The sequence below is a fragment of the Cavia porcellus genome, unplaced genomic scaffold (assembly GCF_034190915.1).
Source record: "Cavia porcellus strain 051 isolate PalLab524CR breed Dunkin Hartley unplaced genomic scaffold, mCavPor4.1 scaffold_21, whole genome shotgun sequence".
In the NCBI taxonomy this organism is placed as follows: domain Eukaryota; kingdom Metazoa; phylum Chordata; class Mammalia; order Rodentia; family Caviidae; genus Cavia; species Cavia porcellus.
Window position 1 is genome coordinate 58,486,574 of NW_026947504.1, and position 25,501 is coordinate 58,512,074.

Here is a 25,501-nt window from a genome sequence, read left to right on the forward strand (position 1 = left end):
ATAGGAAGGAGGAGTGCTATTTGGGGTTGATACTGGCATGATATTTAGCAGAGCATGACAGCTTTAGTAGATAAATAACGTACTGTAGTATCATGAAAACTGTTAGCAATGTATTGGAAGACTCAAGTATTCCCTGTAGGGCATTTACATTGGATTTGCTATGATTGCAATATCTGCACAGTGATGCATTACGTGTTTTATTCTCTTTATTATATGTTTTCATTACTTTGTGTGTTAGAATGCAATAAAGAAAGCTGAAGCAATAAAGGCTGATTGATAATAATAATTCTGCAAAGATACAACTTCCTTTCAAAGTAGTTTCAGAGTTAGAGGGACCAGCGGCATCCCATCATCTATTCTTTTGTTAAGATTTTATAATCCTTTCTGATAAAGGAATGGTAATTGGTTTGGAAGTAGCTTTCAGTGACAGCTGGCACTTTATGGTAAGGGAGGAGGAAGGTAAAGGAGAATGGGTTCCATTTAGAATGCTAAATTCTACATCTGGTTCAATGCTCTGCTTCTCTCTTTGCTTTTATATTCTATAATACAAATATCAGGTGCTTTTTTTAAGGAATAACAAAGCTTTTTAGAATTATTACTGTATTACTTAGTTTTCATGCCATTAAACACAATATCTGACACCATAATTTAGAAGTGGAGACATTTAATTTGGCTCATATTTTAAGGGATTCAGTCCATAGTTAGCTGACTGCAAGGCAGAAATATCTTGGCAGCAAGGTGTGGTGGGGCAAAGATCTTTAGTTAATAGCTGTTGGAAAGCACAGCAGGGGAACATTGTAAGAGCAGAAGGGGCTAGAGACCAGACAAAGGCCCAAGGCCATACCTCAAGTCTCATCCAGACACACACAGAGGTGTGTGCCACCAATATCCTGGATAGATCACAGACTGAGCAAGTTAACACTAACTGCCACAAGTGCCACTTGGGCTCTGTGTTAGCTTTCCATTGCTATAATATACCTGAGATAAGCTACAGAAAGAAAAGGGTTATTTTGGTCCATCATATCAGAGACTCCAGGATATGTTCAGGTAGATTCTTTGCTTTTAGGTCTGTGGTAAGGCACTACATCATGACAGAAGTATATGATAGTGAAAACTACTTATCTAATGGCCAAGGACCAAAAGAGAGAAAGAGAGAGGGCCAGGGTCCCATAATCCCTTTCAAGGGTATGAGTTCAATGACCTAATGACTTTTTCTTAGCTTCTACCTCTAACGTTCTCTCTGCCTTCTAAAAGTGCCATGTTGGGAACCAAGTCTTTACTAAACAGACCTTAGGGGACACTTAAAATCCAAACTCATTCTGCCAGGCTGTCTCACTCTGACAGTGTATCCTAACCTCAGAAGTTTGTTTAAAGCTCTCTCAAGAGATTCTCTTCAGTAGTTCTTATATCACTGGATTTGCAGAATGACCTAATACATAAAAGGAACCTAGTGTGCCTGTGTTGGAACTAAGTTAAAACTGAGCTTCAGTCAGGGCTGAGCACACATGAGGAACTAGTGAAGAGATCTATGAGAATAACTTTTGCACAACTTTGTTTGGAACACACAATGTATTTGTGGGAATTGGATTTTGCAGAAAGATGTTGTTTGCAGAAATGGAATGAAAACTTTCATTAAAAACTTTGGATGTTGGAACTTAGAGTGCTGGGAAACCAAGCAATCAGCTCACGTCCCTGGTAAGTGGCTGTGGTGTGGCCGCCTGAGGCCCTTCCAGGGAGATAACCACCAGTGTCTCCTGAGAACCAGGCCATGTTGGAACTTAGGACCCTGGGAAACCAAGCAAGCAGTTCGCCTCCCTGGTAAGTGGCTGTGGTGTGGCCGCCTGAGGCCCTTCCAGGGGGAGAACCACCAGCGACTCCTGAGATTGGCACCATGTTGGAACTTAGGGCCCTAGGAAACCAAGTAACCAGCTGGCTTCCATGGTAAGCAGCTGTGGTGTGGCAGGCTGGGGCCACCCCAGATGGGAGAACCTCCAGGGACTCCTGAGATTCACGTCATGTTGGAATTTAGGGCACTGAGAAACCAAGCAACCAGCTTACCTCCCTGCTAAGTGGTAGTGAGCTACAGGTGCACAGGCTGAGAATCAAACATCCCACCTCCAATCTGTGTCTCCCCCTCTCCCCGTTAGCAAATGGGAGCCAGAAATATGAGCATCTCTTGGGAGGTTGAGCATATGCAATATAGCAAATAAGGGGGATTTTCTTCTACCATCTCTTTAAAGGCAAATATTTTTACCACTGATTTGCTTTATTCTGTTTAATGGTACTGCTCTATTCAATATTGTTTTGATAAGTTCTATAATGTTCTGTATTTCATTTTATTTTGCTATACCTGATTGAAAGATCAACTATTGTGAAGATAATGAGATATACTGTGGTACCTATTACTATTATCCAGTAACCCGCTGTGAAGTTCTGTACCAATTTCACTAAACTATCTAAATTGGCTTTGTTCCATCTTGTTGTGTTGTATTTTACTACTTTCAAAATAATAAAAGAAATTTTAAAAAACTTTGGGAAGCTCAAGGAGTAATACCACTGCCTATATGGAAAAAAATAAAACAAAACATAGAATCAAGGTAAAAAAAAATCCACCCCACTTCTCTGCCACATAGTTAATTGGATTTCTGTGCTCAATAGAGTTAATTGAATTTTAATATCTGCAAGAAGGCCATCAGCTTTGGTAAGGCAGAATCAAAAATATTCCAAAAACTACACACATGAACCAGCTGCAAAGCATAGCAAATCATGGCTGGGAACACCTGTGAGGCATTTCCTAAAACCTCTCAGAAAAGCTGGAGAATTTTGTTTGAAACTGAGATCTCGTATTATGTAGATTGGCCATGAGTTAGGGCTATAAATATTAGGTGGCTTTATTTATCCCTAAAAGCAGATGAGACTTTGGGGAAGCAGGTTATTTATGAAGTAAAGGTAAAATTTAATTCTTGATTACCAAGGTTAGTTATCCTCTCAACATATGATTTTCTAGAAAGCCAGCAATATAAACATTACTGTAACAGAGTGACGTTGTATTCATATCAGGCCAGGAAGTCCTTCCATGAGGGAGGGTAGTCACTATAGAGGATGAAGGATAAGGATTTCTAGGGGTCACATCAAACTGGGAGGGCAGTAGCAACAAAACCTGGCTATGTAAGACTGAACTGGAAAGCTTGCTAAGATACCGTTTGATTGGTTCTCATGCCTCACAAGTGATGAATCAGTCAGGTCAGGTATTTTACAAAGCCCACTCTTCCAGTGTGATCTCCATAGAAATGATCTTCAAAACACTTTCAGATAAGCACCATCATAAATCTATCTGCAAAGTTTCTGGGTCCACATTGTCAACCTCAAAGCCAGACCATCATCAAGGCAATTGCCCAGAAGGACTGTGCCCAGAAGAAACAGAAAGCTTAATTAATTCTTTTTATCCTTTCCCCCACCTCTCCTCCCACCTCTCTTCAGATCTTAATCCCTTTTCTTTTGCAAAAGATACAACTCTTTTTTTCTATTATCTATCTTTTATTTTTTCTTTATATTTTTATTAATTTTAAAATACACTTGGAAAATTAAAAAAAAATCTTGGGAATTGAATTACAATTTGTCTTAAAATGTACACGAATTTGGTGAAAGCTAGCATCCAATCAGTTGAAGGTGCTAAAGAGAAAAACTTAGCTGTTTCTAGAGAATGAGAAATTCTGTCTCAGCAGAGTAACAAATTCTGTTTCCAGCCTGCCCTCCCTACAGACTTCAGAGCTAAGACTGTAACACCAACTCACCCCTGTGTTTCTAGCCTCTGGTCTGCCCTACACATTTTAGACCTGCCAGCCAGTCCTCTATGATCATAGGAGACTGTTCTTTGACATTATTTATGTTCATCCTCTTTCCGTGGTGATCTCCCTGATTTACACCCTAGGGAATCAACAACTTCAAGAACACAACATTTTATCAGCACTATCTGCTGTCTGGGAACTGAGAATCTGCCTAGAGTTATTGGCGCCATGGCTACTTTGCCACTTCTAAACTCAAAGAGTGAGTGGTGGCTACTTCTCTTGGGCCATAGAATTTACATCTGGTTGTTAAAACAAATCATATCCAGATCCTTCACAGTAAGGATGCCTGGAAAATGCAGCAAAGAATACAGACAAGAATGAAGTTGGTACAGATGTCAGACAAGCCAGTCTGCCATGTCTGACTCAGACAGCTTCCGTGAGGAGGGGCATATTCTTTCTATGTTTATTCTTCAAAACAGATTGTACAGGCATCATGAGAACTTGAGAATGTGAAAGAAGACCATTTCCACTTTGTTGAGACAGAGGCCTGAGGGGCCTTAAATTAAAATAGTAAAACAAAGATGTTATGCCAACGTTGAGAGTTTCCAAACAATTATGTTGTAACAGCTATAGGCTTTTTCCATTGATGATTCTAAAAGAAAAGAGCATCATTGGATAGAGATTTTACAGAGGATATCATAGGTACTCCAAAGCAGACATGAATTACAGTTTCAGAACAGCTACTCCAGGATAATTTTCATAGCTTTCCCAAAATCCCCATGAATCTAGTATCAGCTGAGTATCAGTCTTCACACAATGTCCTCCCAGGAAAAAACAATATTGTAGAAAAGGTGGAATTCATTGACTGTTCAACTGACCCACACATGACATTTTATTTTTGCAACAGAAAGGAAAAAGTCATCTCTCATTGAAATGAAGATATGTGACAAGAACCAGTTGTATGAACTTGGATAAACCACTTGCTGTCTCTAATACTTTTTCCTACAGTTTAAAATGAGGGTTACCTAAGTCACAAGAATTAATTATATTCAACCTCTTGCATTTTTCTTAGTAGGAACTTAATAAATGTGGACATAATTCAATTAAAGTAAGCTGGGGTTACAGAGTCATCCTGGCTGCTGTGCATGAGGCTTTATAGGTAAGAAGGCCTTGAGACAAGGCTTCTTGTAATTCTATGGGACTTGCTGTACACACACCACTTCTGGCTAGATTCTTTGGATGTCAGCTATCATCAGATACCTCATACACCTGCTGCATGTTCAGTAAGGTTAGCCTGTCAAGAAACAGCTGCCACAGAGTGTTGTCCCCCAGCCTGGAAAGCTTGCCCTCCTCACCCCCGTGTCCCTTCACAGTTCAAGACCTCCAGCCCCTCCTTTTCCACCTCAGAGGTAGCTCACATCTGGAGCATCCAGACGTAGCAAATATCTAGCCTATTGTTAGACATCTCCAAGACAGAAAGTCTTAGCAACCACATATAAACTAACAAAAACAAAGGGAAAACAGAATTAAAAAAAAAAAGAGTACATAAGAATTTGATTTGCAGAAAGAAAACCTTCAAATTTTTGGGATTTAGTCACCATCTTGGCTATTGAACCTTTTTCTGAATTTGGCACTTTTTCCAACACTGATCGGAGGCAGATAAGCATGTTTTCTATGCTACATACACCAAGGGCAAGGTCAGGAGTCAACAAATAAGAAACAAAAATGATTGAAAACATGAGGCAAAAGACCCACACAAGCCCCTGTCTCCTTTTGAAATTCTAAATTGCAAGCTGAACCATAGGGTACCACATGCTTTCCTGACTAGTGAAATTTCTCTTTGAAAATGACTCAATCATGCATTTGTATTTCTGGGATGGCTAAATTTTCTAAATGCCCTCTGCCACATAAGCCTACACACTTTACACTGAAGGAAAACTCTGTGATGAGCAGAACATTCAAGAGTCATTAGTAGTCACAGTCATAAGCTTTCATACTTACCCACAGCCCTCCGAGCAGGCCTCCCTGTGGTTACTAAATTTTTCCTCTTGCTGAGATTTCCCAGCATGCTCTAGGATTATCAAGTAAAGCCAAATATTAAGAGGAAAATCTTGAAAATCCTTCAGTGCCTGGGGTGGAATCAAATCAGATGAGCTCTCCACTCTGGCACCAGCCAGCTGAGCTACAAACACTGACCCAGCCCACGCTGAGAATGCTCATCATGAGCAGAAGCCTATAATGTTGCAGAAACACATTGCAAACTCACAAATGGGGGAAATGAAGTATATAAAACAGTGGGAAAGTTTGCAGAAATAACAGTTAATATTTATTTCAGGCATTCGTCTGTACATAGCAATGTCGAGATGTTTTTTCTTCAGCCTTTCTTTCTGCCCTCGAGGCCTTACATTGGATAGATTCTGAATTCCTTAATCATAGAAGCTGCACACCATGTCTCAATTTGCAACTCAATGCAGCTTTTGTCAGAGTGAGTGCTGGGCCCAGAAAATAGTTGACAGTACAATGAAACAAAGCTGAGCTGGAGACAAAAACATGAGCACCTATATTCCTGGTCAAATGAATTTTATTATGCTGTATTTTAGTATCTTCTTTATGTATTCTACTTGGTTGCTCAGATTGTGAAAATTACAAAATAAAAATTAAGTGGCTGTGTAATATCTGACTTGTCAGTTTCTGCACCTGGCATTTCTTTCTTTTGCAGTATTGACTTACTATCTCAAGGAGAGGAAGCATGAAATATGAAAGCCACCTGTCTCCTGCAATGGAATGGGAAGCGCGGTGGGCTGGGAGTAGGGCTCCCTGGTTTCCGGGTCTATGTCTAATAATTTATTCCATGTATCTTGAGGCAAATCTCTATGACTTCTTGGGCCTTACCTGGGTTTAAGCTTTAATAAGAATTATCATTCTCAGTAAAAAACAAAAACAAAAAACAAAACCCAGAATCACTTGCATGATTGTTTATAAAGAATTTCTGAGCATGCAGGGCCCATGTCTGCTCAATGCTGAAGTCTGAATAATTAGAATAACCAGAGTTTGTCTGTCAAATAAGAATGGTGTTCATGGGAGAAAGCTGCTACTTCAGCCAGAAATCAACCTCATAGAATCTTTTTTCTGTACATATGTATGGAACAGAGTATTTTGTACCTTCCATAACATCACACAGAATATTAAAAAGATGAGTAATCAAGGATCAATATTTAATCAAATTAATCATTTTTCTGCTTCATTGAAGTCATTCTAAGTGAAGCTCTTTACCTTTTGTTTCCCGCCAGTGCGTGGAGGTCAAGACTAAAATGTCTACTAGAGCAGTTTGTGGTACGCCGTGCATCCTCAGATGTCAGCACTTTGACCTGCCTTGGCTTTTACATTATCACTGCCAACGTTAATGCAGTCAGAAAAATCAAAATGAGAATACATTTGGCCTCAGAGACTCTCTGGAATGGTCCAAAGGAATGCCACGGGTCCATAGACTGTGCTTTGAGAACTGCTGTGTTGGCATGTTAACATAAAGATATAAGTGGTAATGTTTGGCTTCAGAAAATACAGAAACCAAGAAAACAAAAGGGGATCCATTGTTTGAAATACAAAGTGTCTTCACAGATGTCTAGGTCTGTAGAGCAGATATCTTGTACTTTGCCCTTTGGTATTATCACCAACTTTATTTAAATTATATTATACTAGCTAGTAAAAGCAGAAGACGATATATATTAGTTAATAAGGACTAGTGTAACAACCACATCTGTGGCTGACAACGGAAATTTATTTCATAGTTTTAAAGCTACAAGTCCAAAATCAGTAGGACCATGGACAACTCTGCAGGCCCTGTTGACAAATTCTTCCTCACTTCTTCTCTGCTTCTGGTGGCTCCCAGCAATTCTTGGCGATCCTCAGCTTTTATCTGCATCACTCAATCTCTGTGTGCATCTCCACATAGTGTTTTTTTCTGTGTGTCTGCTTGTATATCCTCTTCTCTTTTTCTAATGATACAGTTTCTGAATTTGCCACCGACCCCCAAGTGCCTGTTTCCATACAAGATTCCATTTACAGGTTCCCAGATGTGAACATATCTTTTTAGGGCATGTTAAATGAGAGACATGAATTCCTGTTATTATGATTCTATAGGACAGTACATTTAATTATGTTCCTCGAACCCACTCTTCTATCAAATAATAATTAACAGCAATTAATGCTCATTTTCTTTTCATCTTAAAGACTTAGAAATATTGAGCAGTAAATTTTATTTTAAAACAACTTTATTGGAGTCTAACTGACATACAGTGAAATGCACATATTTATAGTGAACCAGGTGGTAAATTGTGATGCATGTATAAACCCGTAAAATTATCATCACAATCAAGAGAGTAAATACATCCATCAATCCCCAAAGTTTCTGTAGATTCTTCATAATCCTTTCTTCTCGACCTCCTCCATCCCCACCCCATGTCTTAAGGCAGCCACTGATCTGGTCTTACTCTGACTGCATTTTATAGAGTTTGTATAATGGAATCACAATACTTTCCTTTTCCTCTGGCATCTTTCTCTCCCTATAATTATTTCATAATCAACCATGTAAGTTGTGAAATAAATTAGATAAAATAAATTGGATTCTGTCATATGTGTATCAATGATTCCTTTTAGTAGCTACACAGTATTCTACTATTCCAAAATCTGTCTATCCATTTACTGTCTGGTAGAAATCTGAGTTGTTTCAAGATTTGGCTAGTAGAAATAAAACTGAGCAACAATCATTAAATCTTTCAAATGCTAGAAATTTACTCCTGTAATCTGCCATAGATTTTATTTGTTTGTGAACCAAACGAAGCATTAGTTGCCATAAGTTAAATTTAGTGACTGTGCGGAGCCAGATGTGACCACATACTTGTAATCCCAGTACTTGGGAGGCTGAGGCAGGAGGACTTCAAGATCAGCTGCATAGTGAGACCCTGTATTCAAAAAGTTAAACAAAGAAACAAAAATCAAATTTGGTATGTGTAGTTTCTAAGAAAGTTGGGTTCCTCTTGTATAAACTGTGAAAAGAATTTTGAAAAGAAAAATACACGATAAATTAAAAACAGAAAACAAGCAAGTTTATATTCAGTAATGCTATTCTTAGGACTTCTGCCCTGAGGACTTATTTTTTTTCAAAGAGGAGAAGAAAAGGGAGAGAAATAAAGAGAAAGAGAAAAAGAAGAGGAAGGAAGAGGAGAAGCAAAATGAGAAGGCAGAAGAAGAGGAAGGAAAGAGTAATCTGATGATGACTTTTTAATTGGGTACTGGGGATTGAACTCATGACCTCACGTTTGCCAAGCAGGCACTTACACTGCTGAGCTAAACCCTGGCCCTGCTGATGAGATTTTTTACATACTTCTGTGGAATAGTAAAACATTAGAAGCAATCTTAACAGGGGATATAGAGGAAGGAGTAAAAAGAATTGAGATACATTGTGTACATGCACCAATTCTGCACAATGAATGTGCTGCAAATCATTATGTACTGCAAACAAGTGCTAATAAAAATTAAAAATTTTAAAAAAGAAGCAACCTTAACACAAAATGAGAAAATATTTAAATGACATGAGAGAATACTTCAAATATATTATTTATCTCAAAAATTAAAATAAGAAATTATGTCCAATGATTGAAACCATTTTAAACTCATGTTTATAGATGAATATTAGTATATTACAGTTATTATTTATAGTAATATATTTGTGAACACTTTTCTTTTATTGTCTTTGTTTTTGTCCGAAAGTTTATGCATTATTAAACATCACTAGGAAACAGCTGACTGCTCTAAAGTAACCAAACCCATATGCTCCTTCTCCTTTGATGTGCAAAACTACATGTGTTCATTTCCTGTCACTTATGAGATAAATTAGGATGTTGTTAGGGGCCCAGTCTAGTCTACCCTATGTACATCGGTGTATGTTAGACAGAACTTAGAGGCCACACTTAATAGTCTTCTGTGTACTGGAAATCCTTTTAAACATAAAAGTAAACACATATAAATAAAAAGATGGAAAAACTCAAGTGTTGGTGAGCATATATATCATGTTGTCACACACTGGTAGTGGGAATTTGATTTGGGATGACATTTTGGAAAATTACATGGTACTATCTATTATATATACCATGACTATAAATCCTTCTTTTAAATGTATACCCAACAGAGATGCGTATATATATTGAACAAATGCATGTACTAGAGTGACAAGGTTTATAACAGCATTATTTGTAATAATTCCAAACTGTGATTACTCAAATATTCAACAGAGAATGGATAAATGCACTATAGTAAACATGATACTTTGCAACAATTAAAATGCAGTTTAAAATTATACATAGTCATATGATTGAATATCATAAATATTTAGAGAAGCCAACTACAAAAGAAGACAGAGTATATACTCCCATTTATATAATACAAAACCAGACAAAATTAATTTGTGATTTTGGAGATTAGAATGATGGTCATTAGAGGCAAAAGGACAATATTTGCTGAAAGGAATGTAAAGAAACTTGATTCCTATAATGTACTATTTATTGATCCAGGAAAAAGTTACATGAAGGTATTCAGTTGATAGAAAGTTTTAAAGCTATACACTTATTTGTACTTTTTGTAATATATAGTAAACTCCAACAAATTTCTTTTTTGGAATATTGATAAACATTATTAAAATCATTAAGAGCATTAACAGCAGCTTCCATTTTTATGGAACTACAGAAAAAAGGAATAATTGGCAGGGTTCCTATAGTGCTGTAAATTTAAAATGAACTAGAAATTCAAGGTTATATAGCAGGATGCATCTGGGGAACTTCATAACCAGCCATGGTTATTGCTGTAGATCTGAAGGCTCTCAATAAATTGTGTTTCCTCTATCGAACACTATCCACTGGTTGGCAAAGAAATAAAATAAAGAATCAAGAAAGCAGAATGCACTCTGTGAGAATAAAATGTTCTGCCAATATGGCAGGCAGCTGTACCTCCATCCAGAGTTGTGTGGAGCTTATGAGACGTCCAAGCTGCTCTATGACTTGGAGAGCTAACATGTTCCTGTTGCCAGAAGTACGGTTAGAAAAAGAAAGAAGAAAATATGTTGCTACTAAAATCCCTGAAGGACAGAAGAGCATTTCTCCAAGCAAGAGAGGAAAGGCAGAGAAGAAATCATCTCTCATCTTATTAAAAAATAAGCCCTAGGAAGCAAAAGAGAAATTCTCTTCCCGGCTGTAGAGTTTATTATTTTTTCTGTAAATATCATCCAAGAACTACTAGATTATCAGAATTTCTATTGAGAATTCCAAGTATCTCCATATTAGTTTTCAGTCTTAAAATTTTTGCTAATTAGAAAAGGATAACAACAAATTTCCTAGACAATTTTCTCACAACCTTCAAAGTGATTATGCCATTGAAAGATAAGATATGGAGAACTGGGAACACAATGAATGCCAGCAATGGAGGTGTTAAATATTTCATGGGATGTTCTGGGTCACAATAGAGCTATCCAAAATGCAATTAACTTCTAAAAAGCAACTATGCTTGCTAGTATTTTGCACTAAAAAGAACCAGTCCTCCATGGAGATATCCCTCATTCTAGGTCCAACATAGAAAACATTCTAGGTAAATCTAGGTCATCATTGTGCCAGAAACTAAGGAGGAAACCTACTAGAATTTTGTCAAATGAAACCAAAAAAGAAAATCTGAGAGGTTTCTACCTACCACGTATGGGACAGTTTAAGGGTCAAATAGAATAAAAAATTCTCACCAAAACATTATATATATAATGTATGAGTACAAAAAGATTATTAATCACCACTGGAGGTTGCCAGAGAGCCAACTCATTCTCTTGAGAATTGAGAAACAAAAAAAAAACCATGTCTTTATTCTTCCTTTCCTTTACAAACTTTTCTTCAAGGTTACCAGTGATTGATAAGGGAGAATTCTTCATAGAAAATTTTCAACTAATAAACACAGAAAGATTAATAGATTTGGAAAAACATCATTTTTCAGCTCTGACTGAAATAATAGATATAGGTAATGTTCATAAATGAAGGCTAAGTCTAACTGATCAAAGTTGATGGAAAAGTTTTTACTGGAAAGTTGAAGCTGGCCCCACTTAAACCCAGAGACCAATTTCAGCATCATTTAAAGCAGACTGACCAACACTGTGTTCCTCTCAATGTGGAAAAGAACATAGAACCTTCTACATAGTACTTTAATTACGAGAACAGCACCTAAATCTAGTCTGTCCTTTTTATAGTCAACAAAATACATGAAGGAAGCACAAAGTAGAAGAGTGTGCAGTGTTTCTATGAAGACACAATAAGCTGCATCTAGAAGGCGAGCGAATTGTAAAAAAAAAAAATAATCTGGTTTCTTCAACATATGAAGGTATGAAATGGGAAGGGACAAGGTTATACATTTTAAAGAGACTTATAAGACATATTAGGTAAATGCATTCTTTGGCATTTGAACTCTCATTTGAACAAACTAACTATAGAAAAACATTTTTAAGGAAATAAGAGAGATTTAAACATGGTCTAGGTATTGGGTAATTTTAAAGAACTATCATAATTTATGTTACAGTTGATGGTGGTATAATTTTATATGATGCTTTAAAAATTTCCATATCTCCATTATTGCTGTATACAGACCTGTGGAGGATCAAGACAAGATAAAATATGGAACTTCCTTTAAATATTCCAGCAAAAAGTAATGAGAAACTTAAAAATCCAGGTGGGACAGATAAATAGGATTAACAAAAATGCTCATAGTTATTGAAACCAGGTGCTAGGTAATGGGGATTCATAATATTATTTTCAGATATTTGTACATGACTTAAATTTTTATATTTTAATTTAAAAATATCCTATAGCTCTTACAACTGACCTGGAGAAATAATCATAGTGTCTTGTGGAATTAAAAGGCAAGATGAAATACAATATAAACTTACTTTGTAAAATAATAATTTGGTTTTGTAAAACACATACATATGCATAGTTTTGAAGTTATATATGCCTATGATTTCATGAGCACTAGGAAGTACTTGGAAGGGTACATACTACATGGTAGATATGGACTATATGGAGGTAGAAATAGATATTCCTGAAGAAAGAATAGATAAGGGCAAATGAAAATAAGATTTCATGCTTAAAATATACGGATTTCTATGAAATGATACAAATGCACCTATTTTTACATATAAAATATACTTATACATATAAAATACATATAAAGTACACATATAAAATATGTATACATACAAATATACATATAAAATATATATTTTTAAAATATAGTAAAAAACCTCAAAAGAAATCAACAACAGACTGAAGAGAAAATCCACAGAATGGGAAAAAATTTAGCCAGCTGTTCCTCAGACAAAGGACTTATGTCTAGAATGTATACAGAATTTTTAAAAGTCAAGCCCCCAAATTCAATGACCCAATCATAAAATGGGCATCTGAGATGAATACACATTTCTCAGATGAGGAAATACAAACAGCAAATAATATATGAAAATATGTTCAACATTATTGTTCATTTAAGAGATGCAAATTAAAACACTGAGATTTCATCTCACTCCAGAAAGAATGGCTATCATCAAAAAATCAATAATGAATGCTGGCTGGGGTGTGAGGAAAAAGGAACACTGCTCCACTGTTGACAGGAGTGTAGACTGGTGCAACCCCTGAGGAAACCAGTGTGGAGATTTGTTAAAAACTAGGATTAGAGGTCTCATTTCACCCAGCTGTTCCTCTTCTGAGTATTTTCCCAGAAAAATTGAAAACATCATACCACAGCATTATATTTATACCCATGTTTATAACAGCACAATTTGTAATAGCCAAATATTGGAAACAGCCCAAATGCCTGTCAACCAAGAAATGGATAAAATAGATGTGGTATTTTTATACAATGGAGTACTACTCAGCCATAAAGAAGGATAAACTTGAGACTTTTATAGGTAAATGGATGCAACTAGAGCACATATTCATAAGCGAAATAAATCAGACTTTCATATGTAAACATCATATTTTAGTCAGCTGTCCCTCAGACAAAGGATGTCTATCTAGAACATATAAAGAATTTTTCTTAGGCCCTAGAGTAAGAAACTGAAAGAGTAAATAAGATACAAAAGGTACAATAGTTATGGTGAAAGGGAAAGAAACTGCTCAAAAGGAAAGAACCACTGGGATGGAGGAAGGAGAAAAGGAATATATATATATTCCTTTCATTAGCTAAGATATATATTCCTTATGTTAGCTAATATAATTATATTATTCATTCTATTACTGCATTGAAAGGAACAGTTAGTGCTTATATTTTTTATCAGTTTTGCATGCCCATATCTGGTAATCTGAGCACCTATTTTGAAGATAACAATATGCAATATCATTACCAGTGTTAATTTTCAATCACCTTGTTTTGAAATTCTGCATTGTTTTCATTATATTTTATACCCTTTAAAATTATGTATATATATATATGCCCACATTTTGAAACTCAGCACTCAGCTGTTTCCCCAGCCCTGATGCCCTGGTAATTGTGTAAAACTGTCAGTGTGCACGAAAGCAGAGTGAGAACAAACCAGCAGCTCTCCAGTAGCAGTGTGCACTGAGCTGAAGTGAGGCAAATACAATTCGGTGTGCAGTAGGGTCTTTAGGATGGGGCTGACTGGAAATCAATACTTCAAAAATGCACTGAGACACTCTCCACTGTGGTGTGTGAGCATAGATGGCAAGAAAACAAAATGAAATGTCAGCTGAGGGCACTGCAGAGAATGAATATCTCTTTCCAAGACCAAGTGCCACGGATCTTCTGAGACCAGAAAATCCACGGCACGGAGCAGCCGTGGGACAGAGGACAAGTGTTGACCCAGGATTCTGAGGTCTGCAGTGTATGCCTTACCTCAGCCACATACCAAATGCGTGGTTATGGAGAGGAAACTTGACCTCAGTTTCTGCACACATAAAATGGGAATATAAACAACATCTCACCTTACCTGATCAAATAATACATATACTTTACAAAAAGGTAACTAGAACATCTTACATATCTGAAAATGGCAGAAAAGTCCCCCATACACATATGCATGTGCTTACATGCATACACACACTCTTCAGCACTTACATACACATACACTCACATATAGAAATATTTGCCACCACATATAAAATTGCTATAAAGTTGGTCCTCCATATCATTAGGTCCACATTCACAGATTCCTCCAACTATAAAATAAAATATTTGGAAAAAATGATTGAGGTGAACATGTACAGACATTTTTCTCATCATTATTCCCTAAACAATACAATATATGTAATACCTTTTACACAGAATTTATGTAGTGTTAGGTATCATAATAAAGAAACTAAAAGCTTCACTCCCTTCCCCTTACACGATTTAAGTACATAGTAAGTAGGTAGCTGCCTACAAATATGAAAGAAGATCATTACCAGAAACCCCACACTGCTTAACCTTTGTTATGGTTTGTGTTTGAATATCCCTCCACAACCTCATGTGGTCATGGAGACAGAGGCAGCTGAATCTAGAGTTTGTGATTGGCTAGTGCTGGGATTGGGGGTATGAGTGCTACAGCCACCCTAGGGTAGGTAGTCTGCATGTAATACAAGGGAAGATACAGGCTTGTTTATCCCTTTTGCTCTTGTTGTTTTTGTATCCTCTGCTACCATGAACTGTTGCTCCTGTACCACCTGCCTTGGAGGAACTAACTATGGACTGAAGCCTCTACAAACCATGAGCTAAATAAACCTTTCCTCCCTTAACTTTGGGTGTTAAGTATTTTGGGTCAGCAATGACAAAAGTTACTAAGACAACCTTGATCTTGGATTTTTCTGTCTCCAGGGTGTTGGAAAATAAATGTTATTGTTTATACTTCTTATTCTATTTTTTGTTTTTATTTTATGATAGCTGAGATAAAAGACGAGAAATCCTATCTCATGTTTTCACAATATCCTGAACTTCCTATAGCATAGCACTCATGACCTTGTATTGTTGTACCAATGCTTAGTAGTATGACCTTCAGCATTTACTGAAAATTTCCTTTGGCCCCTGTTTTTACCCCAAACAATGGAATGAACAGTGGAACCTGCATTATAACATATTCCTGTTTTTATGTAATAATTAAGCAATATAATTGTAGTGATTAATACAGTTGAATATGAGTTCAACTAAAACAGTATCTAGAAAATAGTAAACATATTGTAAGGATGAGAAGTTGCAGTTACTTTTGTTTTGCCATTATATATCTATCTGGCTAAACTGTAAACTCCACAAGCATACAGAAACTTTTGTTATCTTACTTATAATTTTCATCCTCAAGAACAAAGACAGTAACATGCTACATGAATAAATATTTGCTAGATAAACAACTAGATGGTGAGAAAGGAGAGAATGATTTCATCAAAGGGACAACATTTTCAGGAAGTACACACTGTATCTAGAAATAGAAGCAAACCTATTTTCTAAAAGATTGTGAGCATAAATTTATGTTATAACTCAACTGATTCAACACATAGCCAAAAATAGGAGGAGAAAATAATATAGTTTAATATTCTTTGAACAGTCAACCAGTGCATAGTAAAACATCCATGAATGAATTGTCAGGCGTGTGCTCCTTTCTAAAACGCATTAAAACTGCTTGAACAACCATTGTACAGACTTTGGTTTTTCATTTAATTTTAACAAAATATTTTATGGGAAGAAAGTTTGGAGTGTAATAGTAATGGAGTATGTCTACAGCTGCAGGTGACATTTCATTTCATTTCATTTCTGGGCACCTGTGAAGATGAATATACTAATACCAATGCCTGGGAATTTTGGTTCCTTCCAAAAATGAAATGTTGTACACTGAAACTTATTCTTTATTGTTTAATTTCCAAATGTCTGCCGAACAAATCAGAATGACAAAAGCAACGGCTGTTTCAGCATGGAGCATCACATATACTATACAAAACGCATCTCATTTGGAAATTTAGTCCTGTTCATGACAAAAGATCAATGAAAATGTGAATTTTTAAATACTTCTCATTGCTTCCTGAACAAGGGGATTATGAAACTTTTTATTTTGACTGAAATCATAAAGCAATCATATGCATGTTGCACAGTTGCAGCCACACAGCCTGAATAAACAATCCATGCTACTAGGCAAAACTTTTGTGCCCTGAACAAGTCTGGAAGACAATGAGAGCAGTAAGTAAGTTAGATTTAAAAACAGGATGCTGATTTGGCCTCAAGGAAGGTGGAACAGACAGAGAGCTTATTCATTCTATTACCAGGTCCATGGTTGAATATTTTTCAACTTTTATCACATATCTCAAAACCAGTCCCACCTATCTCACATATCTCAGTCCCACCTTGGACTAAATCATTTGAAGAATTTTAGTAATTTTCTTTGCTCTCCACAACTTTAAATAAGTTACTCGACTCTATTCACAAAAGAGGGGGAGAGAAAATCTCTTCTAGTCCATTTTCATGATGCTCTGAGACTAATGAGAATATGTACCTTCTTAGAGTTTTAGGTGGAAATAAATATATTATCTGTCTCAGAGCTCACAATATCTACTCCCAAGAATAAGGAGATAAGAATCAATATTTATGAAATCATTCTGTACATTTGTTTGGAGAAGTCAAATAGGTTAGAGGGAGAGTCATGCAAATCTACTTATCTTCCTCCAACCATCCATACCAGCCATCCTTGGAGGTTCTGTGCCTCCAACTTGACTATAAGGAGCAAGTGTTGATGTAATTAAACAAATTTTTGACAATGCTACTTAATTTCATCATGAAAATCCTTTCTTACAGTGTGCAAATATTCATTTAGGGAGATTATCTTGTAACTGTGACCTACCTGGCAACTGACCACAACACACTGGTGACTGCTTCATAAACTACATTACCTCCCCTGGATACTACCTTTATTGTGTGGCTTTAAATATTTCCTAACTATTAGATATGTGATGACATCTGAGCTTACATCTCTATCCCTAATTGTCCTTAAGATCCAGACTTTTATATCTAACTTCCCACTTGATTTATCCATTGAGATGAAGAACAAAAATCTCAAATGCAATCATTTTGGAAACAGAACTTTTGATCCCCATCCTCACCTGTTTTTTTCACTTGCTAAATTTTACATCTAGGTTTCATCCTTGATTGTTAAAAATATAACTATTAAATAGCAAAGCGATGAGTCTCACATAGTCTATGACACATGATATTCTGAGAGAGAAGGATTCAGGACCTACTTTGGATAGAATGATCAGGAAACCCTGTTTAGGGAGATGACAATCCCATTATCTTCAAGGCAGAGTGGATATGGCCATGCAAAAACTAGGGAGCCTACCATTTCAGGCAGGAGAGCAACTAGGAGAACACCTGTCAGGCAAGAAGGTCACTTGGGGGGACAGTAGCAAGAGCCCTGGTTGAGCAGAGAGACAAGCTTAACTCATGCAGGCCTTCTTAAGGGAGTTACACAATGTACCTCGTTCTTTGAATAGCACAAAATATGCCTGAACAACATAACAGAATCGACTCCATGCTTCTGCCATGAGCACTGCCACACCGAGACACTATCAATTCCACAGGAAACACACAGGAGTGCTGGGTAAAAGTGTAGGGCAATAATATGGTAGAATTATATATACAGAAGAAAGAATGCAGAAGACAGAAGAGGAAAGGCTAGGAGAGGAGGGGAAGAAAGGAAATGGAGGGGTGGAATGGAGAAGAAAGCCTAAAACAACAGGAAGAATGAGAAACGAAGAAAATATTGAGAAGCCAGAAAAAAATAACTCAAAATCAAACCACTGCCTGACAGTAGATGAGAAAAGAACCCAAAGGGACTGGGTGTGAAGATCACCTTACATTACCTTGAATGTAAAAGGTGATGTGGTGAAGGGGCAATGAGAGGCAAACAATAGGAAACAAGACTTGAAAAAAGATGGTGATTAGATAACAAATGGCCACAGAAGCTCCCTGAGATAGTCAACTTAGAATTCAACATAATACAGAGTGGGGAGCCCCAAACAGAGGGAGATGAATTCTCTCATCCCAAGAAAAATTAAGGTGACTTGCCAACCATCTGAGGTCCTGCTACAACTGGCCAACAACCTGACTTGCCCAGGTACCACCGTGATTTGCTGAGGTTCCACCCCGCCCTGCTGGAATCACGCAGCGACTGGCCAGAATCCAGCCATGAATGGCAGGGGTGCCGCCACGACTTGCTGAGCCGTCCAAGGTCCCACTGCTTCAATACATTGGAGGCAAAGTTACAATGAGTTTGAGTGTCAGCGAGCCAAGTGGAGAGCTGAATTGGCAGGGAGCCTATGTTGACCTGTGGTGAGTGACGGGAGTGGCGCCATTCCATAAATAGGGGGGCTCCAGTGGATGACATTCTGGGACCAGGCAGGACTAGCAAATACAAGGGCAGCAGTGACTTTAGTCACTGCTAATTGTTTCCTTCCTGAACGGAATTGATGGAGTGAGCTAAGCCTGGGTCACGTGACCAGGCTGAGATCCAACAGGTTATGTGAAATCAAGTCCCTGCAGCAGTGTCACACTCTAACCACTCTGGCTCAGTGGGGCTGCGGAGGTTTGGCTGGTCCAGAGGGGAGGCTGCACAAAGTAATACAGTAGTGCAGGCCACAGCAGCTTGACTGATCTGGAGGGGAGGGGCCAGGATACGCTGTCCCTGTCTGCAACTCACTAACACACTGCAGTGGGAAGGGTCATCTAGCCAGCGCACTGCAGAAGAATTGTAACAACAAAGAAAGAAACTGGAGCCTCCTGGAAGAAGGAAAAAGATGGGAAGAGGAAGCAACAACAAAAAAGTCCCCAGCTCCCAACCCTGAGAACATTGACACAGGACAGGTAAATACAAAGGAGAATGAGAACAGCAAACATGCATTATCAGATACAGTGCCAGTGGACATAAAGAGATATATTCGGAGCCTCATAAACAAGTTCAAAAGTGAAATATTTAGCCAAATAAAGCAAGATATAAGAAGATTAATAAAAGAGATACTAAGCACCCCTCTAGCAGGCACAGATGGAAGAAGGGAGGAACTCAAACAAAGGAGAGAACCATTTGGTGAAGAATATAAAAAATATATATATAGAATACATGAAGCAGATTCAAAGAGATCACCAGGAAATTAAAAACTCTATGGAAAGATGGCAAATCAGCTTGAAAGAAACTAAGGATAGATTATCCAAACTGGAGGACAATTTTGCAATGTAGGAATATGAAAGGGAAAACTTTTTAAAAATAGCAAGGAAAGAAGCAGTAAAAAAGATAACAAAAGGATTTATAACTTGAGAATAAAGAATGTAAGTGAAGAATCAGGGGTACAAACAATGGAACTACAAAGGTTATTCACAGAAATAACTAAGGAAAACTTCCCAAATATAGGAAAAGGAAATGATATTCTGATATGTGAGGCATACAGAACTCCAGCCATCTACAAACAAAACAGAGCTACACCCAAGTATATAATAATCAAGATCTCAGAAATTCAATATAAGAACAGAATATTAAAAGCTGTTAAAGACAAGAAACAGATAACCTAGAGAGGACGACCCATCAGAATAATGGCAGAATTCTCAACACAAACCATCAAATCAAAAAGAGCCTGGTGCAAAATATTACAAGCCCTGAACGAAAATAACCTCCAGTCCAGACTGATATACACTGCTACACCGTCTCTAGAAATAATGGAGAAACAAGATGCTTCCAAGACAAAGAGGAACTTAGGAAATTTGCAACCACCAATCCAACTCTACAGAGAATACTCCAGGGCATTCTAGAGAGAGAAAAGTACTAGGATTACAAGAACAGTGTGGCAGAGAGGCCTCAATGAATGGAGCAGAAAACAGAATGAAGAAGATAAGCAGACAACTGATGGAAAAAAAGAGAATAACAGAAATGAGACAGAGAAGATTTTATTCAAAACTGTTATGATTGATAGTACCAAACTGAGAGTATAGGCAACTACACTGAAGATGACAAAATTCTACGATACACATTCTGGTTTGATAACTGCAGGTTTTTGAAGTTCTATACTATATACAAAGTTGTGTTTTTATTAATATTGTTATGTACTGACGTATTCAATTATACTATGTCTTATGATATAGCCAATTCTATTGGAGATAACAAGAGACAACACAGGAACTGTGGTAGAACTCTTTGTACCGCAGTCTTACATGTTTATTTCATTTCATGTGTTTATAGGAATAGGTTTTGTTTTGCCTTGCTTGTTTTGTTCCTCCCTGTAATATAGAAATGATAAAAATACATGTTAAGACTCATGCATGTGTAGAATCTATAAACAGTTTATGAGAACTAAACATATGACACATGATGAAATGAACAGATACTTTAAAGAAAAAGAGATGCTAAAATACCCAGTGCTGATCCTGGAGTGTCATAATGTGAAACCCAGCAATAGTATTATTCTTTGTTCAGAGTGATATTAGCCTACTTGGGTTTATTCAATCTCAACATAATTGAAGAGATGAATAACTGCATGTATGTTTAAGTGTATAGGGTTGATAACCATATTTCTAAGTTTTTGTTAGATAGTTGAACAGAACTGGTTGCAATCTCACTGTCTGAATCCCCACTTTATAAGCTCCACTTTGGTATCTTTAATAACTATTTGTAAGAAGACAATCTGTAATCATCTACTAGTGATTTCTTACTGTTTATTTTTTCTTTGAAGTTATATATTATTTCTACCCATTTTCTGTTTTGTTTAGTCTTTCTTTAAATTAAATTTTTAAAAAACAATACAGTACCCAGTGCTGATCATGGAGTATCATGATATGAAATCCATCAATACTATTATTCTTTGTTCAGAATGATTTTAACCTGCTTTAGTTTAATCTAAACATAAATGAAGATATGGATAACTGCATGTATGTTTAAGAGTATAGGATTGACAACCATGTTGCTAAGTTTTTGTTGCTCAGTTGAACAGAACTGTTTGCAGTCTCGCTGTTTGAATTCCCACTTTACATGTTCTATTTTTGTATCTTGAACAGCTATTTGTAAAATGACAATATGTAAACATTAACTGGTGATTTCTTACTTTTTTTCTCTGAATGTATGTATTATTTCTACCTATTTTCTGTTTTGTTTAGTCTTTCTTTACATAAAATTTTTTAAAAAGTAACAAGACTTGCCCATCCATCAGTTCTTGAAGTTCTTGAAAGGACAGTCCTGTCTGGATAAAGACAATTAGAAAATAGAAACATGTAGTAGTGACTGTGAAATAATACTTGATATTTCTACCAATCCTGATGTGTAATTATGTGCCACCTTTGATTTGGGAACTCTGTATATAAATAAAAATACTGGCCCTAATTTAATAGTTAAAAGAAGAGGGATTGAAGGGAAGGTAAGGGAATGGAAAGAAAAAAATCAAGTTATACCATATGCAGGCACAAATTTCTTATGAATGTTATCTTCATATATATCTAAAATGTAGCAACAAACTTCAAAATCTACATAAGGCTGAAATCCCACATCATATATGTTATTGAAAGTCATAGTGCACAAGCACTACCATAAATTTAAACTAAAAGAAAATCATAAAACTGTTCCAGTATGAGTGAATCTCAGAAGTCCAACCAAATGTAATACAAAACAGAGCACATAAGTGTGCATGAGTTACTGTCTTGGTTACTTTTTTTCATTGCTGAGACAAAATACTTAACACCCAACATGGAGGAAGGAAAGTTTTATTTCTTACAGTTTGTTTTTGGAGGTTTCAGTCCTTACTCAGCTGGCTCCAAGGCAGAGTGGTATGGTTGAGGGGCACCCATTTATGGGGTCTGCAAGTGGGAAAAGCAAAAATGGGCAAAAAGGGAAAGCACACCATCTTCCCTCCTTATATTGTATGTCAATTACCCACCCCTGGGCAGGTGAAGCACTCCCACCACCAATCCCAGCGCTAGACAACAAACCAATCACAAATGCTAGATCCAGCTGCATTCATGATTGCATGTGCTTTGCTGGGATGGGGCGTATTCAAACACAAACCATAACAGTTATATAGAAAAGCCAACTCACATTTAGCAGGAACTTGGAGGAAAAATTTATGACCCATACATGAGATAATGAAATCACCAGTGGAGAATTAGCAAATGTAAAGATCGAGATGTATCATCAGAAATTCTAGAGTAGTTGATAAAACAACCAGAAATGGATCATAAAATAAGAATGGAAATGAAAATGAGCTTTCATTTCATTAAGGACATACTAGGCACTATGAAAAAAGCAGAGGCAAACTGAAAACAAAGAAAATACATATGACCTTTAAATATTAAAACAATCATTAAAATTTTAAGAGTAGGTTAAATAACAAATAAGAACCACCTCAAAAGAAAATTAGTAAACTACAAGATATGTTTGAGCAAGAAACACCAAATACAAAAAAATATAAATACAAGAACCACAGGAAACATGAAGAACAATAACAACAAAAGAAGGTTTGACATTTATTTACCCAACATACTAGCAGGAAGCAGAGAACAGACAAAAAAGTCATACTTGAGTCTGACTAATCACAATATTTTATTCTCTTGGATATAAGGCTGGCTCCAAGAGAGAAGACATGGCCAAAGAAGTTCAAATAGAATCATCACCGAGGGGGATAAGTGATGTTGGAAATCATTTTGTTGGGTTGCTAAACTGGGTTGCAAAGTACATTAGGAAAAGATCTTGGGTAGCATGACATTGGGTAAGAGATGGAGCATGTACAACATGGAATAAAAAACTCCTATAATTACTTAGCTTTTTATCATGTCGATTTTTCATTCCTTATACAAACTACATCCCAAAAAGAAAAAAAATAAACATCCTTTTCTGAGCACCCCTCTGAGCACTGTACTCTTCCCTTGGCAGTGGGCATGAGATGATAAGACTCAAACCACAGAGAACACCAGTGCCAAAGAGGGCCCAGACCCCAGGCTTCCCACCATTTGGTGCAGGGATCCTCCTGCTGTGTCTTCTTCCTTCCCAGTTCTAAAGCTCTGTGTACCAAGCATGACAATGATTGAAAGCTAAATAAAGGTATTTTAACCTTCTCTCAACCCTGGTTGGAGTTCATAATGAAACAAAATGTACCAGCCTCCCTCTGATAGCCAGAGTCTCTTACCGTGATGTTTTGGCAGAAGTGTCTCATTTGGAACAGCTTGGGCTCCCTGGGATCTTTGTGAAGATTGGTGGGGATGAGTTTTCATGTTTTACAATTGCTGTGAAAAATCTTCAGCTCATAGCCGAAAGGAGGGTGAGGCCAAATAATCATGCACAGGGCATGCTGAAACCTGCGGCTCTGGGTGGCAGTGGGGTCTGCAGCATGATCAGGACAAGCAGCAGACAAAGGAGCTGCTGGAAATAAAAGACACCTCTACAAAATACATCGCTGCTTACTGTACTATAGACAAAATGGATTAAATAATCTACTCAAATGCTTTGGGTTTTTTTTTTTTTTATTGGTACCAGGGATTGAACTCACGACTACCTGCTTGCAAGACAGGTGCTTATGCCACTGAGCTAAATCCCCAGCCCAACTCAAATGCTTTTGAACTTAAGTGAAACCAAGTAAATCAACTGAAAGGATTTGTAGATCAGCAGCTATCCTCCAGGCTATAAACTTTAAGTTGTTCTTTCCCTAGAAATCATGCCTTGAACCTGATAGGGTGACTTGCCCTGATTTGCTTAAGGATAGTCTTGGTTTATGTATGCTGGGTCAACACATTTTCTCTTTCTTCATTTGCTCAAGGTGATAAGCAAGGTAGTAATAAAGGAATGTTAAGAGTCACATTACAGTTAGGATGGGTTCAGGAGACTTAGGACCGCTGCTGTAATGTGTTCCCCATAGTGTACTTCAGAACTTTGCCCCCGTTGCCAGGTGGGCTTCTGCAAGAAAACCCAGGTGTGAGTCCTCATCCAAACTGTGTCGGGTCACCAATGCCATCTCAGCCACAGGCACATCCTTTTCCCAGGGGACCCACACCCTAAGATTGGTTTTAGTAGGTGTGTAACCTACTTCCCAGTGCACCATGGAGTTGGCCTTTGCTGAGACCATATCAAAGGCCAGCTTCTCCTGCTCAACTCTGCACTTGTTTTCCTCTTCCTGAGTGGTAACCCTCAAAACACTTGCTAGCCAATGCATTCTGGAATCTGCTTTCCGAGCAGGTTTCAACCTGTAACAGTCCCCTTGGTATTTCTTTCTTTGTACATCCTTGACATAGTACTTTCACTTTGGACTGGGTTAGTGTTACATGAGGCATGTATAGTGAATTGACTTATCATTCCGGTTACATCAGAGGATGCCTGGAGCTTACATAGTTTACCTTTCTGCTTTTTATCTAAATGCCTCTCTCAGGAAGGATTTGCTGCCCATCTGTGGGAATTACAATGACAAGGCAGACAACCTTTAGCTGTTCCCTCTTCAGGGTCTGTCTCCACTGCTCAGTGGCCCCACAAAATAATGTGCCCTTTCAGGACAGTCCATGCCAGGTGGTTATGTGAAGTGGGATGTAAGCCTCCAGCTACTTCAATCCAACATGGACACTTTATTTTTAGTTGCATATTGCTATCTTCAAAGTAGTTTTGATTACAAAATATAGGCATAAAAATGATCAATTGAACAAAATGACAATTGAAC

General features: G+C 37.2%; 1 long non-coding RNA gene across 1 annotated transcript in view; it reads right to left on the minus strand.

Moving 5' to 3' along the window:
- Positions 1-5,918, minus strand: part of LOC134471993 (uncharacterized) — a 37,474-nt gene extending 31,556 nt beyond the window's left edge. The window contains exon 1 of the long non-coding RNA XR_010041810.1: positions 5,790-5,918. This is a non-coding gene — a long non-coding RNA (uncharacterized LOC134471993). The remainder of the gene's footprint in view (positions 1-5,789) is intronic.
- Positions 5,919-25,501: the final 19,583 nt, after the last annotated feature.